The sequence below is a fragment of the Denticeps clupeoides genome, chromosome 14 (assembly GCF_900700375.1).
Source record: "Denticeps clupeoides chromosome 14, fDenClu1.1, whole genome shotgun sequence".
In the NCBI taxonomy this organism is placed as follows: Eukaryota; Metazoa; Chordata; class Actinopteri; order Clupeiformes; family Denticipitidae; genus Denticeps; species Denticeps clupeoides.
The window spans coordinates 12,531,054-12,543,437 of NC_041720.1; the positions used below are offsets into that span (position 1 = coordinate 12,531,054).

At 49.5% G+C, this 12,384-nt stretch overlaps 1 long non-coding RNA gene across 2 annotated transcripts; it reads left to right on the forward strand.

Annotated features, from left to right (window-relative positions):
* The first annotated feature begins 2,705 nt into the window (after positions 1-2,705).
* On the forward strand, positions 2,706-12,035 carry LOC114803462 (uncharacterized). 2 transcript variants are annotated; one of them, XR_003751922.1, is made up of 4 exons: positions 2,706-4,171; positions 5,581-5,770; positions 10,518-10,833; positions 11,061-12,035. It is a non-coding gene; the product is annotated as an uncharacterized LOC114803462 (long non-coding RNA). The 2 variants fall into 2 exon arrangements; XR_003751921.1 differs by lacking the exon at positions 2,706-4,171 and having other exon boundaries at positions 4,926-5,770.
* The last annotated feature ends 349 nt before the right edge of the window (positions 12,036-12,384 follow it).

Here is a 12,384-nt window from a genome sequence, read left to right on the forward strand (position 1 = left end):
TCTGGGACAATCTCCCTGCGCGGTGCAGGGGGTGACACAAGACGTGTCAGAGGAGACGTGTGGAGACAGGGCCCACACGTACCGAGATGGATCGGCCCTGATTATTGTGTGCAGGTACGAGGGTCCGGGGCCGCCATGCGGGACCACGCCGGGGAGCCAGGCCGAGGGTCCGGGGCCGCCACGCCTGACCACGCCGGGGAGCCAGGCCGAGGGACCGGGGCCGCCACGCCTGACCACGCCGGGGAGCCAGGCCGAGGGACCGGGGCCGCCACGCCTGACCACGCCGGGGAGCCAGGCCAAGGGACCGGGGCCGCCACGCCTGACCACGCCGGGGAGCCAGGCCGAGGGACCGGGGCCGCCACGCCTGACCACGCCGGGGAGCCAGCCCGAGGGACCGGGTCCCCCAAGGGGAGGATACAGCAGGGCAGGAGCCCTGTGGTTGCCGCCGTCCGCCCCGCCGCCTCCACTGATGGTACTGTTGGGGCTCCGAGGACGTAGCCCTTGGAGGGGGGGCTCTGTCAGGATTGCCTGCAGCTGGGCTCCACACCTGACTTCAATCCTGACGCCCCATAAATGCCGGAAGCTTCCGCCCCTTCTGGGTCTCTGGCATTTTCGTGGACTCTCTGCACGAACTTGACCTGGTTTAATTTCATGTGTTTTGAGTTCTGGCAATCGCCACACGCCTACGGGTTAGTTTCAGTTATTTATTTAAGTTAAATCGTTTTTGGCCACCGCGCCATTGTTTATTTGTATTTCTTTTTTTATTGTATAATAAAACCCCCTTCCCAGTATGTCAAACCTCTGCGCTTCCTTCCCTCGTAAGTCCGTAGTCGTGACAAATTGTCAATAACATATGCGGTCATTCATCCTTTGTCGCTGAGAGAATCAGTTCAGATTGCCACCCCCAGTACAGGAACCACATGGACAAGAGCCACTGGGACAGGAAACCGATTACAACACCGGCGGAGCAAGGTAATGGCAGGCCTCCTGTCTAACGTACACTGCATAGTACGTTAGATAATGTCGCTCTCCTCAAAAGGAAGGTAGTAAGAGATTATAATAATTCCAGATTCCTGTTTAACACTAGAGCCAATATAACCAGGAATAAGACAGAAACGGATACTACCACTCAGTATCATCATAGTAGAAACGATTTTATCAATGTACTTGCGCTTTGGAGCCACTTTCTTCAAGGTTCCTTAAACAAGTAGCACCCGATATTATAAATCCTATCCTCAAAATTGTTAACTCATCGCTTAGCACCAGCCATGCACCAAGTTCGTTCAAGGTAGCAGTCATTATACCCCTGATTAAAAAGCCTGATCTTGATCGCAGTCAGATTTCAAATTATAGACCAATATCCAACCTTCCATTTATATCAAAAATTTTAGTAAAAGTCATAGCCCAGCAGCTGAGCGCATACCTAGACTGTAACAATATCCATGAAGTATATCAATCGGGATTTAGACCTCATCATAGCACTGAGACAGCACTGGTTAAAGTTGTTAATGAACTGCTGTTGGCCTCAGAGACACATCTCGCTGCTTGTCCTGCTTGATCTGAGTGCAGCGTTTGACACTATCGATCACGCTATTCTCCTTGCCAGGTTAGACAATGTTATTGGGATTAAGAGAACGGCCTTTGAATGGTTCAGATCATATCTGACCGACCGTTATCAGTTTGTGGACATCAATGGTCATTCATCTTCACATAGTAAAGTAGAATTTGGTGTTCCACAAGGTTCTGTCCTAGGTCTGTTACTATTATCCCTATACATGTTACTTTTAGGTGACGTCATCCGCAAACATGGTATTAGCTTTCATTGCTACGCTGATGACACACAGCTGTATCTGTCAGCAATGCCAGATGAGAGGCAGCACCTGAACAGAATAGAGAATTGTCTGAAGGACATTAGACCGTGGATACTCATCAACTTTCTTCTTTACGACCCGCCACGCACCCTTCAATCAACAGGTGCGGGGTCACTTCTGGTACCGAAAGTACAGAAGGGCACAGCTGGGAGCAGATACTTCTCATATAGAGCTCCGCAGTTGTGGAACGGCTTGCCAGTCAGTGTCCAGGACTCAGACATAGTGTCAGTGTTTAAATCTAATCCATCTGTTTTCTCAGGCCTTCTGTTAAAGTCCCAGACACACATTTCACTTCACTTTGACAGTGTCAATTATAAAGTCCAATTTATCACACAGTCACCCTGTTAGACACAGACAGTGTTAAATTCTCCCTAGTTAGGCTGTCCTAGTTAGGGTACCAGGCCACTGCAGCACCAATATCCTACTATTACCACATATTTCACAATCAGTCGTACAAATCAACCGTCTGCCGCTGCTTCTGTTTGTTTTCTCTGAGACACGGAATCAAGCACACAGCCCACTGGCAAACTCCAGTGAAGAGAACAGCAGATAAATCCTGGTTCCTGACTCAGCATGAAACAAACCAGAGGGTCACCACAGCCACCACCACCGTAACAACTACAGCTTAAGGGATCTTCAAATGTACCAGTAACATCATAATGGACACATAATGTAGACCATTACACTGGACTACACTCTGGAATTGTTCAACCATACAACTGTTGGACTTTTTTTTTTTATTTATTGGACAAATCATCAGAAACCCTGATCTGACACCATTTGCAGGCTCACTCTACCCTGGAAGGGGGTCCCTCTCTGTATCACTCCTTCTGTTTCACAGGGTTTCTTCTTTTCTTTTTATCTCTCGCCTACAGTTTTTTTTGTGTGAAGATTTTCCTTGTGTGCAGAAGGGTCAAGTGTGGGGGGTGTCAACAATGTTGTTGTTGTTGTTGGTCAACAGAGGCGTTCCCTGTTTTCTAAATGGACCAGGCGGCCTCTCTGCAGCTTGGTTTCTGGCTTTTCTCTCAGAAACTAGAAGTGCGGGAAACGCTCTTCAGTCAGTCCTATTATGGAGATTAACTATCCAACTCTCAAGTCAGATCTCCCTAAATTCCATCAACATGTGGACTTTGCGAAAAGAAGGGATAACGCACTGGATATTGTCTACACTAAATTCACCAGTTCATACCAGGTGGAGCCCCGCCCCATCTCAGCCAATCAGACCACATCACTATTATGCTAATTTAGCATACAGACCACTTGTCCAACACACAAAACCTGTTCTGAAGCAGGTGAGAACCTGGCCTGCAGCAGTCGTTTCTGCTCTTCAAGAATGATACGAGTGCACTGACTGGCAAATGTTTAGAGACGCTGCAACCAACAGCGACAACATCATCAACTTGGAGGCGTACACGACATCAGTGAACAGCTACATCAGCAAATGCACTGATGACATTACAGTCTTCAAGTCCATCACCACATGATCAAACCTGTGGATGACTGCACAGGTATGTGAACTGGACTGAAACAGAACTAAAACCTGGGACAGTGACCCCTGGATCTTGGACTTCTTAATTGAGAGACCTCAGTCTGTTCGGATCAAGAACAGCGTCTCCAGCACCACCACACTCGGTGCTCGGTCCAATGCTGTTCACCCTGTTGTCCCACAACTGTGCAGTGATCAGAAAGAACAATGAGTCATCATAAAGAGAGGAGGTGCAACGACTGATGGACAACAATCTATTTCTGAACGTGGGCAAAACAAAGGAGATGATTGTTGACTTCAGAAGACAACGGAGGGACCACTCACCACTGAACATCGACGGATATTGTGTGGAGATAGTCAAGAACACAAAGTTCCTCTGTGTTCACCTAGAGGAGAACTGGATCTCAACACCACCTCAACAGCCAAGAAAGCTCTGCAGCATCTTTACTTGCTGCGAAGGCTGAGGAAAGCCCATCCCCCACCACTCATCCACACCACCTACTACAGAGGGACTCTTGACGACAGTATCCTAACCAATTGCACCATATTGGACCACAAGACCCTACGTTGGATAGTGAGAACAGCTGAGAAGATCATCAGAGTCTCTCTTCCCTTCATAACGGATATTTACCACACATGCTGCAGGAAAAGCCACCAGCAGGAAAGCCACCACCATTGTGAAGGATTCTACACACCCCTGACATGCACTCTTCACCCTCCTACCATCTGGGAAAAGGTACTGAAGCATTCAGGCCTTCACTGCCTGACTGTGCAACAACTTCATCCCACAGGCCATCAGAATCCTGAACACTCGGTAAATTTTTGACTCTGACACACACACTATCAGTGGTGGAATGTAACAAAGAATGTAACTTCGTTACTGTACTTAAGTAGATTTTTACATATCTGTACTTAAGCAAAAATAATAATGCATACTTTTTAGTTTACTCCATTACATTACAATAATCTGTACTTTCTACTCCACTACATTTCTACAATTTATGCCGTTACTCGTTACATTTTATGAACACAATTTCCTCAAAATCTTGCATGGAATAATAGTTAGCTTATTGCGTTCTGGCGTTGTTTGCCATTTCCTACCAGTCAGGCTTTATTAGCTCCAATGATGGCAGAGCGCGCGTCAGTTGCAGCACGAGCTGGTAGACCGGCTTGATTTCAAGAAGACGAGACATTCAACATGGACCCAGAACCTGCATCAACTGAGCGTGAACACGAGCCCTGCAGCTCTGAATCACAAAGAAATCCTTGGCTGTATTTAAGAAATTTATTTGAGTACAAAGAATGAGTCCTTGCGATTTCTTTGCATCCCATGCCAGCCTCAACATAAAGAATTGTTGGCATTTAAAAACTCCCCTTCAAATTTGAGAAAACATATAGAGGTAAGCTATGCTATGCTATGCTTTTGGGTATGTTATGACATGTTATGATACTATTATCTAGCGAAATGTATGTTGACTTACAGAAATAGTATAAACATCACACCAGTGTAGCTTCATCATTTTTTTAACACGGTGGTAGGATAAAACTGGTTTATTAGCTCGGAGAAGATAGCTTAATGTCTTTGCTAGCATAGTGTCCAGCTCAGTGTTGTGCCAGTTCACACTGAAAAATAACTAGTTCACGTTCATAGTTAATTTTTTACAATTTTGAAGTTCACAGCTGTGCCAGTTCACAGCTAAAAAAACGAACTAGTTCACGTTCGCTCTTTATTTATTTATTTTTTTCGGACTCGAAGCACCAGCCATGCTAGCCTGTGATCAGCAAACTTTAAAACATGAGCGCCATTCAGTCTCGCCAGAGTGAACGTCACTCACATTCACGTTCATAATTTGTAAACTGATTCGTTCAGTTCAGCGTTCACGAAAAACAGGAACGCGTTCAATGAACCGTTCATGCACAACACTGGTCCAGCTTGGCTGGAAGGGGTGCTTTCCGCCTGTTTCACAATCAGTAGTCCTCTCAGACTAGAGATGTGATCACAATAGACCAACACTCCTGTATTTCCTGGGTTTGTCACATATTTCTCTCGTAATTATAAGGTTTATATACATAGTTTAGCACAGTAAATAGGCCTAATAATATACTTGATTGTGCTAGTTACTTTGTTCGAAGATCTAGGATTACAAATGTTTTAAATTAAATTGTAAGAATGAATAATTAACACTTACAGTATATCATTGTTATTTTTGCTATCTATTATAGTGAAAGCACAGATCACTTCTGAAGGAGTACCTGGCTGCAACTGCAACTAAAAAGAGGGGAACATCATCTGCTGGTGAGGGTTCTTCAATAAAGCAGCGGAAACTTGACAACACCAAAGCCTCTCAGAAGACCATGGACCTTGCGGTGGTCAACTTTTTTTTTTTGCACCCTTTTGGTGTAGTAGAACAGCGTGAGTTCGTTAATTTAATGCAGCATAATCACCCAGATTACCCAGTCATGTCACGTACAACATTGAGAGAGAGAATAGATTAGCACACAAAGCGAATGAAAGATGGAGTGAAGAATGCAATGCAGACTGCTAAATACATCGCCACAACTACAGTCTGTTGGACAGCTCATAGGCAAAGCTTAATTCGGGTTACTGCCCACTAGATTTATTTCAGATAACCTAGAAAGACAGTCTGTTGCTCTATCTTGAAAAAGGCTGAAAGGGGCACATACTTATGACATGCTAGCCAGTACTCTCAATGACATTCATACAGAATACAGCGTCCGTGAAAAAATTGTTAGGACCACTACAGATAATACCTCTGTCACGACTACGGACTTACGGGGGAAGGAAGCGCAGAGGTCTGACATGCTGGGAAGGGGTTTTTATTATTAAATAAACAATAAACACAAATAAAGACGGGCGCGGTGGCCGAAAACGATTTAACTTAAATACAGACAAACTAAAATAACCCGTAGGCGTGTGGCGATTGCCAGAACTCAAACTACGAACAGTGTTACCAACTAAAGTTCACGAAAATGCCAGCGACCCCGAACGGGCTGAAACTTCCGGCATTTATGGGGCGTCAGGATTGGATTCCGGTGTGGAGCCCAGCTGCAGGCAATCCTGACAGAGCCCCCCCTCCAAGGGCTACGTCCTCGGAGCCCCAACAGTACCATCAGTGGAGGCGGCGGGGCGGACGGCGGCAACCACAGGGCTCCTGCCCTGCTGTATCCTCCCCTTGGAGGACCCGGTCCCTCGGGCTGGCTCCCCGGCGTGGTCAGGCGTGGCGGCCCCGGTCCCTCGGGCTGGCTCCCCGGCGTGGTCAGGCGTGGCGGCCCCGGTGCCTCGGGCTGGCTCCCCGGCGTGGTCAGGCGTGGCGGCCCCGGTGCCTCGGGCTGGCTCCCCGGCGTGGTCAGGCGTGGCGGCCCCGGTGCCTCGGGCTGGCTCCCCGGCGTGGTCAGGCGTGGCGGCCCCGGTGCCTCGGGCTGGCTCCCCGGCGTGGTCAGGCGTGGCGGCCCCGGACCCTCGGCCTGGCTCCCCGGCGTGGTCCCGCTTGGTGGCCCCGGACCCTCGGCCTGGCTCCCCGGCGTGGTCCCGCTTGGCGGCCCCGGACCCTCGGCCTGGCTCCCCGGCGTGGTCCCGCATGGTGGCCCCGGACCCTCGGCCTGGCTCCCCGGCGTGGTCAGGCGTAGCGGCCCCGGACCCTCGGCCTGGCTCCCCGGCGTGGTCAGGCGTGACGGCCCCGGACCCTCGGCCTGGCTCCCCGGCGTGGTCAGGCGTGACGGCCCCGGACCCTCGGCCTGGCTCCCCGGCGTGGTCAGGCGTGGCGGCCCCGGACCCTCGGCCTGGCTCCCCGGCGTGGTCCCGCATGGCGGCCCTGGACTCTCGTACCTGCACACAATAATCAGGGCCGATCCATCTGGGTATGTGTGGGCCCTGTCTCCACACGTCCCCTCTGACACGTCTTGTGTCACCCCCTGCACCGCGCAGGGAGATTGTCCCAGAACCTCCGGCGACTGTTCCAGGCACCCCAGGCTGGTGCCTTCTGGGACTATGCAGCCCCTCTCGCTGCCCGGCCCTGGTGCCAAGGGGGGGGCATTGCCAGACCATCCGGCTAGCCCCTTCTGCGTCCGTTGGGACAAGCAGGCCCTCTTCCTGCCTGTCCCAGCTGGGTCCTCATGCCTACCCGGGGGCTCTATGGCGCTCCACCCCTCTGGAGGCAGACGCAGGCCCATGCCTGGCCCGCCCTCCTCACTGGCTACCGGAGGACCCAGCTCAATCGCTTCCCCACCTCCCCTCCCCTCAGGAGGAGTCCCCAACCCGAACTGCACCCCCCCAAAAAATTCTTTGGGGGAGCACCCCCCCCCGGCTGGACTTAGGGGTACCTTGGGGCTTGTCCACCTCGCCTTGGACCAGCACATTCGGGTCAGGAACCTCCTCCCTGGGGTTCGGCTCCGCGGCTGGGTCGCCATCTGGTGGACACAAAGAGGGGAAGTGGGGGCGACATACGGACACATATACCACGCACACACACACACACAGACAGAGACAGACAAAAGAGAGGGTCGTCTGGCTCCCTCTCTGGGCTCTCCGGGACCTCCTCAGGGGGCACAGCCAGGATCTCGGGAGGCGCGACCTTCTCGTCGCCCGCCAGTGCTTGGTCTTCTTGCCCCGGATCCTGACTGGCGCTGGATGTGGTGGAGGGGCAGAGTTCGATCCCTGGCTCAGGCTCTGGCCGATCAGACTCCGCCCTCAGTCTCTGCTGGAAGTCCCGAAAACTCCTGTCGGTCTCTCCCTGCTGCCAGAGGGCTGTGCTCCAGCCCCATGCTGATCCAGTCAGACACGTGAGGATGGTAGTGATCTCGTCCGTGTCTGCTGCCCCACTGAAGGGTCCTGGGACCATTTGGCTGTCCCACACAGGGCTGGGCACGTCGCTGGAGATGGTGGTGGCCGTGTGGCGTGGGGGGTGGTGGACGTCTTCTCCAGCATGCGGGGGCGCTGGTGATGCGCTGCCGTTCAGCTGGGGAACGTCCGAGCAGAGGGAAGGCGACTGGAGCTGGGAGGGCATCTTCCCTGTGAGGCAGTTCCGGCAGTGCAGTTGCTGGCTGGCGACCTCCTGTCGCCCTGTTCCACCAGCTTACCCCCGCATTGCTGTCCTCCTCCTCACTGTTGTCGCACCTCTGGGACTGACGTGGGTTTCCACGGACCTCGCAACGATCATGGACGGGCACGATGGGCGGAGCCATCCCGGCACCGACTGCCCAATCGGCGTCATCCTCGTGTTGGTCCGTGTCGACCTCATACCCTCGGAAGTCACGTGGATCTTCACGGATGTCGCGACAATCTCGGACGCGCGCGCTGGGTGGAGCCATCCCGGCCCCGACTGCCCAACGAAAATCCACGTCATTGTCGCTTTCGTCATCCGTGTCCTCCCACCTGTGACTCCGAGGGTCGTCCACCCTGCGGACATCCTGGACCCAGGGTGCGATCAACTCCCAGGGACAGTACTCTGGCCATTCGGGCTGGAGCCTGCCCACCTCCTCGCTGGAGGGACACCGCCGTTGTCGCTTCTCACCCCCCTGGAAGTGACGTGGGTCCCCACGGACCTTGCGACGATCGCAGACTGGCGCGATGGGCGGAGCCCAACTCTCGTCTCCCGTGCTCTCGTCATCGTCCGTGTCGTCCCAGTCCACGGGGAGCCTTGCCAGCAGAGCGCAGAGTTCTTGGCTCGACATGGCAAAGATCGTGGGGGTCGCATCTTCTGCGCTCGCTGCCCACGTCACTTCCTCGCTGCTGCCGACGCCAACGTCCTCGCTCCGCCCACTCACCCGCCGACGTTGTCGCTTCCGGGTTTCGCGGAGTTTCCCGGGGGTGACGTCATCACGCGGCGCCGCGTACAACGGCTTCTCGGGGAGAAAACGCTCCACCAGAACGGGCGGCGCGTCTCTCCCCTGGCGTCCGCGTTCGCCGCGCCGGGCTGCGTCCTTCGCGGCGTTTCTTCTCCTCTGCTTCAAACCTCTGCGCCTTTGGGTGGGTCGCTGGCATTCTGTCACGACTACGGACTTACGGGGGAAGGAAGCGCAGAGGTCTGACATGCTGGGAAGGGGTTTTTATTATTAAATAAACAATAAACACAAATAAAGACGGGCGCGGTGGCCGAAAACGATTTAACTTAAATACAGACAAACTAAAACTAACCCGTAGGCGTGTGGCGATTGCCAGAACTCAAACTACGAACAGTGTTACCAACTAAAGTTCACGAAAATGCCAGCGACCCCGAACGGGCTGAAACTTCCGGCATTTATGGGGCGTCAGGATTGGATTCCGGTGTGGAGCCCAGCTGCAGGCAATCCTGACAACCTCAAACTTTATTAAGGCCTTCAGAGTTTTTGCATGTGAAGATGAAGGAAGTTTAACTGAAGAACAGAGGGAAAATGTAAATGACAGTGTGGAGGAAGATGATCCAGAAGAGGAGACAGAGGGTGTTGAAGTTGAGGCTTTGATGAAGGAAGAAGATGAGTGCTCTGAATATCAACTCCCAAAACATCACTGTTGTGCCTGTCATCTTTTGAATTTGATCTCAACTGTGGATGCTAAAAAAGCTGAATCAAATGTTGTGTACAGGAAGATGTCTCGTGCAGCATTTGCCAAGTGCTCAGCTCTTTGGAATAAGAGTGCCCGCTCATCTATCGCTGCGGAGGTTATTGAAAGGGAGTGCAAACTGCAACTCATCTGTCCAGTTGATACCAGATAGAACTCTCTCTTCCTTGCAGTTGAGCGGCTACTGAGGATATTTAGAGAAAGTAGGGAAGGAGCTGTCAGAGCAGTGACCATTGCACTTAAAGTCCCCATGTAAGTTTGACTTGGAGCAGATGCACAGTTATGATGTGGTTGGCTATGGATTGTGTGCCATAATATTGTTGTTCACTAATCATTTACACCTCGTTTAATTGAACTGCAGTAGTAGAGCCTATAATTATTTAGATAACTTAGTACACAATAAGCATATCAGTCATGTCTGTTTCATATCTATGCTGACAGGCCACAAATTCATATTTTAACAACTTTTTGCAGACACAATCTGACATAATTAAAAATAGTTTGTTGAATGATGTGTGTAATAACATTATGTATATCTAGGTGTGTGACAAATTCCTTATATCACTTGTTGACATTCTGCATATTCCAATACTGTTTATTGCAGGTTCAGCCCTGCAGAACTTGCTTTCTTAACAGAATATGCATCAACCATGAACCCAGTATCCATGGCAGTCAACATGTTGCAGGCAGAGGTGGATGTCCACATGTGATGGCTGTTACCAACTATAACCGTCCTGACTGTGAAGCTGGACCGCCTCCAAAAGTCATCCAAGTTCTGCCAGCCACTGATCTCTGCCCTTCAAGAAGGAATACAATGGCGGTTTGGTGACATGCTTGCTGACCCTGAACTCATGCTGCTGCAATTTTACTTCCAAAGTTTCGCACATCGTGGACAAGCAATGAGGATTTGCTAAGGTTGGGTAAGTAATTTAAATCATTCATTTCATTGGCAAGTGTTTAATTGATAAGGAAACCTTGCAAAGAACCTTTTCTGATCCTGCCAGTTAATCTGAAATATGTTGTTGCATCTAGGAGATCATAGGAAATTCCAAAGTGATAATAATGGTTTTTACAAGGTTAGAGAGACAGTACTCTTCATATAAGCTTAATGTTTCCTGTATTCTGTGTTTGGGTTGTTGTTATGTAGGCATGGACTACACCAAGAGTCACTTGGAGGAGTACCAAGCCTCATCACCAGATAGCCATTCTGGGTCAGAGGAGGAGGACTTCTTTGGCCATATGAAGGGAAATGTCCAAGAAACCACAAGACAGCTGGATGCCTACCTGGCCAACTCAGCTGCCTCCATAGATACTCTAAAGTCCAGCAGGGCACATCTTTTCTGCAAAAAGAGGCAGGCTAGGGTCAAAAAACTTGAAATTGAACAAAAATCACTGGTAATGCTGTGCTTATAAGGGCACCAAATGGCACTTATACTCTCATGTTCGTGAGAGAGCCATTTTCACCCTCTGATCTTTGATGGCCTGGCCAGTGGTAAAGTTTTCATTTGATGGTCCTTCATTTTAAGTTTCTTATTCTAAGATCTGCCTTTTGTATTTGTATTGTAAGTGTTGAGTTACACAATATTGTTTTTTTCTGCAAATAATAGATCATTGACAAGATTTACAATTACATCTGTTTTTCATATAGACTCGTGTTTTGTTAAAGAAAAAACTAAACAAAAAGTATTGATAATTCTAGGTTGATTAGGGGTCTGAATGGCATTTATACTGGCATATTCTTAAGAGAGCCACACCCCAGTCAACGGTCAAAATTTTTGTTGTTTCTCATTCTAACATCTGCCTTTTGTATTGACTAAGTGTTGTGTTATCCATTATTAGGCCAATGCTTTTTGCTTTTCTGCAATCATTGGAACATAAACTTTGTATTTACTAGTTTTACAGTTGCGCTACATTTTTTTTTCATGCAAGCCAGGGCAACTCTTGTTGAACAGAATGTGCTGATGATACGAAGTTGATTAAAGGGCTCGCAATGCCACTTGTACTGCCATATTCTTGAGAGCACCACCCCACCACTGGTGTTTGGTTACTGTTGTGTTGCCCTTTTACCGCTCTTAACAGAAGTGTTGAATAGTTTTGCAAGTACATAAATGATTTAAAGATATATCATGTCCTGATTGGTTTATCTTAATGGTATATTAGTGGGTAATACCTAGTATATAACTTGTCATCCACATAATTCTAAGGTACACACAGTATTGCAGAGTGCATGCACAATAAGCACACCAAACTTTCCAATACACATATACTGTATAATTGCTTGTAATTATTCCGAGCAATGACATCAGTACAGGCATAAGTCAGTATATGTACTATGCTTTTACAAAATGGCACACCCCAGATGTTGAGACAAACCATTGTGTGAGTACTTTTACTTAAAAAATATACTTTAAAGTAAATTTAAAAGTAAGTACTTAGGACTTTTACTTAAGTAAGATTGTTGATGTAGCACT